Consider the following 6,000-nt stretch of genomic DNA (forward strand, 5'->3'; position numbering starts at 1 on the left):
ATTGCTCCAACCCAACCAGATTATACAACTCCTCCAGCATGGTGACACCTGCACTCCTACCCATAATCCTCCAGCATGGTCACATGTGCACCCCTACCCATAACCCTCCAGGGTGGTGACATCCACACCCCTACCCATAATCCTCCAGTGTGTTGACATGCATCCCTACTCATAATCCTCAAGCATGGTCCCACGTGCATCGCTACCCATAATCCTCCCCTGTGCTGACACCCACACACCTCCCCATAATCCTCCACCTGCACCCTTCACCCTTCCGGGGAGATGCTCTCCCATCAGGTGGGGGCTTCCACATAGATACCCCAAACTCTTTTTCGATAAGCCCCAGGTGTCGATTCTGGGACCATGGAAGGGCAGGAGACGGCAGCTGTTGGCTGCCTGGTGTGGCCCTGCCCGGGCTCTGCTCCCAGCAGGCAGGGCCAGTTTTAGGAAGTGTGGGGCCTGATTTCCAGAGGCGTGGCCACGCATGCGCCGTGTGCCTGGGAGCGGGGCCCTCTTAGGCGCGGGGCCTCCCTCTTAGGTGCAGGGCCCGATTTGGGGGAATTGACCTACAGCCGGCCCTGCAAGCAGGATAGGCTTGGGCTGGCTGGCCTGCCGCCAGAACTTGGGGAGGCCAATGCCCTGCCTGGCAGCACAGGCTGGGGCACCATCAGCTCAGAGCTCCAGGGCGGGGGGCGGAGCTCGCTGTGGGTCTGGGATCAGGTGGTGCTGGCCTAGGGCAATGTGCGGGGGTCTCTGTGCCAGAGGGGTGCAGAAGGTAGGGTTGCCAGGTGTCTGGTATTGACCTGGACAGTTCGGTATTTTTGCCTCCTGTCCGGTAAAAATATTCAGAAAATACCGGACACCTAAAATGTCCAGTATTTTCTGGGTTTTTTTCCCTGCCAGGAGATGAAAATACCAGACACCTGACAACCCTACGACATACTCTGCAACTGGGCCCAGCTCCCGCCCCCAGCTGCCCCCAGACTCTCTGTTGACCGGGAGGAAGGGGACTCCATCAAGAAAACAAGATGGCCGCCCACAAAAAAGACGTGAAGCAAGGGGAAGAAACGCCTTCCCTGGGTCTTATGCTCAACCTCTCCCCTCCCCTCTTGCACTTAAAAGGGCCATGCTGTTTTCATGCTGGTTTATTTTTTTATTTTTTTTGCGTAATAACTTTCGGGGTCCTTTTTTTTTTTGCTGAACAACTTTGGTTTTCCTCTCTTTTCCCCCCCTCAACAGAATTTTTCCTCCGGTGGTTTTTTTTCTTTTTTTGGGGGGGGGGGGGGGGTTCTGTATTTTTGGTTAAACCATCTGGCAACCCTAGTAGAAAGAGGGGATGGGGCCCCTGGCCGAAGCAGAGGGAGAGGGGAGATGCTGGGGGGCCAGGGAGGGGGCCAGCTTCCTCTAACTACCAGTTCTTCCGTTGCCCAGTGTAGAGCCAGTCCACAGCATCAGCCTGGTTCCAAGCACAGGCCGCCCTGAAGACCCAGGGGTCTCCCTCTGTCCCTCTGTCAGAGCAGTGGGGCTTGTTGCTTGGCTGGAGCCCTTCAGGCAGCTCAATGCCCAGCCCTGCTGCCGTGAGCCCTGGTCAGGCTCTGCCTATCTCTGACCTTGTCAGTCTCCTGGCGGGAGCCGACTCCTTCCAACAGCCAGTGCTCGTTGCCCCTCGCGCCGCCCTGGCTTTGCTCTGCGCTGGGGTCTGAGCTCAGCTGCCGGCTGAGAGCCCGCTCCAGAGAGGGCACTAGTGCGAGGATCAGTCAGTGTCCCAGGCTGTGTCTACACATGCGAAGCGCAGATTGCGTAGCTTTTTCCACTTTTTTCGGAAGAGGCTTTTCCTACATTTGGACCATCTACACGGGGCCAAATGTCGGAAAACCCCCTTTTTCGGAACATCCCTTCTTCCTCGTAAAACGAGCTTTACAGGGATGCCAAAAAAGTGTGTCTGCTCTTCCGAAAAAAAATTCAGAAGAGCAGGCATGTTCCCTGGATGGGCCGGAGCTTTTCTCTGGTATCCTGGAAAAACTCTGTAGTGCAGACGTAGCCCCAGTGACTGGATCCATCCGTCCTTTTCAATGCTCCAACCAGGTACAGCTCAGGGACAGTGGTACCTACATCTCGACCTGCCCTGAGAGCCAGCAGAGCTTCCCCCCGCTCAACAAACACACACACACACACACAGGGAAACAGGCCCACACAAGGATCATGTCACTATTACAAAAAATTCCCATTTCATCCTACTTTGCAACACAGCCCGTCCCTAGAGCCGCATGGACACCCTGGAATCAGCACTCCCGGCTGAGCCCCATCCTCTCCCCTGCAGCATGGGGGATTCCCAAATCATCACCCACCCATGTCTGGATGCTCTAGTCTAGGCCACCCAGCCGCTGTTCCTGGCACCCCTCACTAGGGTTAGCAGGTGTTCAGTTTTCAACTGGAAAGCTGCACGGAAACTTCTTGAAGACAGCAGAATAGAAGCTCAACTTCAATGTACACTCCAAATTTAAAACATAATAAGAGAACCCCAAAAGTGCCACTGTGGATAAACAATAAAATAGAGGAGTACAGGGCAAAAGGCATCCTTTAACAAGTGGAAGTTAAATCCTACTGAGGAAAACAGAAAGGAGCGTAACCTCTGGCAAGGGACGTGTACAAGTAGAATTAGAAAGGCCAAAATTAATGTGAAGAACAGCTAGACAAAGACTCAGCAAGTTACAACAACAACAACAAAATACAGCAGAAGCGGGAAGCCGGCTAAACAACCAGTGGGGCCACTGGATGATCGGGATGCTAAAGGAGCACTCCAGGACAATAAGGTCATTGCGGATAACTGAATTCTTTTGCATCAGTTTTCACTGCAGAGGAGGGGAGGGAGATTCCCAAACCTGGGCCATTCTTTGTAGGTGACACCCCTGGGGAACTGTCTCAGATTGAGGTGGCATTGGAGGAGGCTTTTGGAACAAGTAACAAGTCACCAAGACCAGGTGCCATTCACCTAAGAGTTCTGAAGGAACTCAGGGTATGTCTACACTACCCCGCTAGTTCAAACTAGGGTGGTAGTGTAGACATACCCTCAAATGTGAACTAGTGTAAATCCGCTTCTGCACCAGATGGCTGGAGGGTAGCTAATGTGACACCAACACTTAGAAAAGACTCCGGAGGTGATCCTGGCAATTCCAGGCTGCTAAGTCTGACTTCAGTACTGGGCAGCCTGGTTGAAAGGGCAGAATGATCAGACACAGGAATGAATGTGATTTGGTGGGAAAGTCAGCCAAAGGTGAAAGTAAGATGGCGCGTGGGCCCCAATGTACGGCTCTGGTAAGGAGGAGAGGGCAGTCATTGGGGTGCCCCACTGCAGCAGGAGGTGGGGTGCGTGTCCGGCCAGCCTCCTGGGGTGCCCTGCAGGCTGCTGCACTAAGCAGCAGGCAGCCAGGCAGGTAAAAGTGGCTGGCTGGAGTCACGCCTCACCACTAGGCCAGGACTGCCCCAGCCCCAAGCCTTGCCCCCTTTAGAGAGGTCAGGGAGCTGAAGCCCCCCATGAGATTCCAACTAGGACACTGCTTGTCAGGCCTGCTGATGGGGGGTGGGCAGAGGGGCCTGAGGCTCTGGTTGGATTCTGGGGGGGTCCTGCCCCCTGCCTTCCCTGCACCCCCCCACATCCCAACCATTGCTCTGAGCCCCCCATAACTCCGGCCCCCTGCCCTCACTCCTGCACTCCCTCCACATGCCTCACCCCTGCTCTGAGCCCCTACTCATACTCCACACCCCAACTTCTCCTTTATACACACCCCTTATGTACCTCCATAAAGCTATCTACCTATGTACCCTATATATCCCTCTATAGGTCTCCATACACCTCCCTCTATGTACCTCATACACACCCTGTATATACCCCCACACCACTTCTATCTGCCTGTGTATCCCCATACACCCAGGTCCTCTCTACAGCAGAAGGTCTGCTTAAGTTACCCAGTTCCAGCTACGTACCTTAAGTCGAGCTTCAGAAATGCTCCTGTGGACTCCCCTTACTCCTTGCGAGGAACAGGAGTCCGGGTGCCAATGGGGGTGCTCTCCGCATTCGATCTGCCAGGTCTTCACTAGATTTGCTAAATCAAACTCCGGAAGATCGACCGTCGCAGCAAAAATCTTCCAGGAAGTGAAGATGTGGCCTCAATGTGCTCCACACAACTGCCTCTGTGTCCCCCCCATCCATTCTCTCTATCTGCCAAAGTGTCCCCCACTTTCCTCTGGGTGATGCCATTTACTCCTGTAGTCACATAGGCCCCTCTGTGCGCCTCCAGTGCCCTCTCTGTCTCTGTGCCCTAACACCTGTCTCACGCTCTAGCTACCTTATGCCTTTGAGAGCTGCATTGCTCGGGGAGGCCAGAGCCTAGTTCTGCTGGGTGCTTGGTCCAGTCAGTCCCTATCGCCTACCCAGGCTCCTGTCTCCAGTCTGGCCCTATCCCATAGTGCCCAGAAGCCTGTAGATGGCAGTACAGCCCCATGGCGCCAGGGCCAGGGCGGGAAGCAGCCCATGCGGCAATGTGGCTGGCTCTGGGCACTGCTTAGAGAAGGGGCCCAGAGCTCTAGTTAGTGGCTGAAGAGCCACATGTGTCCAGAGCAGTGAGGCCAAAGGCAGCCTTGGGGAAGGAGCAGCTCCCTGGGGTCTCACTGGTTGCACAAAAGGAACAAGCCTGTGGCAGGACAGACTGGACTGGACAGATTAGTCACAATTTAACCCTTCCCCCTCACCAGTCTGACAGTGACACTTCTCCCTCCTGTTTCCCAAGCTGGGTCATGCAGAGCTCTGGTGATCTGGGACCAGGGAGTGGTGGCGGCTGGAAAGGTTGGGTGAGGGGCTAACAGTTCAGCCCACCCACCCTGTGCCTTTCAGGTGGATTCCCCCTCCCAGCTCCCACAGGATCAACAACTTCCAAAGGGTATGTCTACACTACAAAGTTAGTTCGAACTAACGGACGTTAGTTCGAACTAACTTTAATAGGTGCTACACTAGCGCTCCGAATTTGAATCGAATTTGAATCGAACTAGCGGAGCGCTTAGTTCGAACTAGGTAAACCTCATTTTACGAGGACTAACGCCTAGTTCGAACTAAGGGCTGTGTAGCACCCAGCTAGCAGACCCTGCACCTGGCACGGCACAGAGCCACCCACCCGATGCCCCCCAGCCCACCGCCTCTTGCCGGGACCAGGCTGGCGGCTCCCGGGAGTTTGCCCTGGACCGCAAGAGGCGGGCACCTTCCTGGGCTAGTGCGGACATCGTGGACCTCGTCCACGATCTCCGCACTAGGCACAGGAAAGTGGCCGTCTAGGGCAGGAGAGCTGCCAGCCTGGCCACCCAGGACCAGGTGTGCATGAAAATCAAGGGGGTCCACTGAGACCCCCGACACTGAGCCCTGAGCTTACAATGGCTGTCCTGGGTCAGACCAAAGGTCCATCTAGCCCAGTAGCCTGTCTGCCAACAGCGGCCAACCCTAGGGACCCTGGAGGGGATGGACCGAAGACAATGACCAAGCCATTTGTCTCGTGCCATCCCTCTCCAGCCTTCCCCAAACTTTGGGCAGGGACACCACTCCTACCCTCTGGCTAATAGGACTCCATGGACCCAACCTCCATCACTTTATCTCACTTCCCTTTAAACTCTGTTCTAGTTGTAGCCTTCACAGCCTCCTGCAGCAAGGAGTTCCACAGGTTAACTATTTGCTTTGTGAAGAAGAACAACTTTCTCTTACTAGTTTGAAGCCTGCTACCCATTCCTTTCCTTTGGTGTCCTCTAGTCCTTCTTTATGGGAACTCAGGAAGAACTTTTCTGAATGCACCCTCTCCACCCAACCCCTGCTTTTAGAGACCTCTATCCTGTCCCCCCTCCGTCTCCTCTTTTCTAAGCTGAACAGTCCCAGTCTCTGTAGCCTCTCTTCATCTGGGACCTGTTCCCAACCCCTGATCATGTTAGTTGCCCTCCCCTCTCCCAGCCTTTCTCTTCCCC

This window comes from Pelodiscus sinensis, chromosome 19 (assembly GCF_049634645.1).
Source record: "Pelodiscus sinensis isolate JC-2024 chromosome 19, ASM4963464v1, whole genome shotgun sequence".
Taxonomy (NCBI): domain Eukaryota; kingdom Metazoa; phylum Chordata; order Testudines; family Trionychidae; genus Pelodiscus; species Pelodiscus sinensis.